Here is a 249-nt window from a genome sequence, read left to right as displayed (position 1 = left end):
TGACTCCATGTATGTACGGGAGGCAAGCCCAACTCTTATGCTCATCATGCGTCTCTGTTGTCTCCGAGCGATCTTCACAGTTTTTTGGTCGAATTGCTCTATTGAAAAGAAAAGAAGAAATTACGGCACTCAATCCAGATTGGAAGCGCGTTTTGCGCCAAACAGCATGTGCGCCGAAGCGTTGGAACCCCCACCCATCCCCCACGCATGAGCACACACGGCTGGGCGGCATAAATACGACTGGGAATC

The sequence above is a fragment of the Dendroctonus ponderosae genome, unplaced genomic scaffold (genome assembly GCF_020466585.1).
Source record: "Dendroctonus ponderosae isolate FM_Combo_2020 unplaced genomic scaffold, Dpon_F_20191213v2 Dpon_F_20191213_10, whole genome shotgun sequence".
NCBI classification, from domain to species: Eukaryota; Metazoa; Arthropoda; class Insecta; order Coleoptera; family Curculionidae; genus Dendroctonus; species Dendroctonus ponderosae.
The sequence above is the reverse complement of the archived record's forward strand: the minus strand, read 5'-3'. Positions refer to the sequence as shown.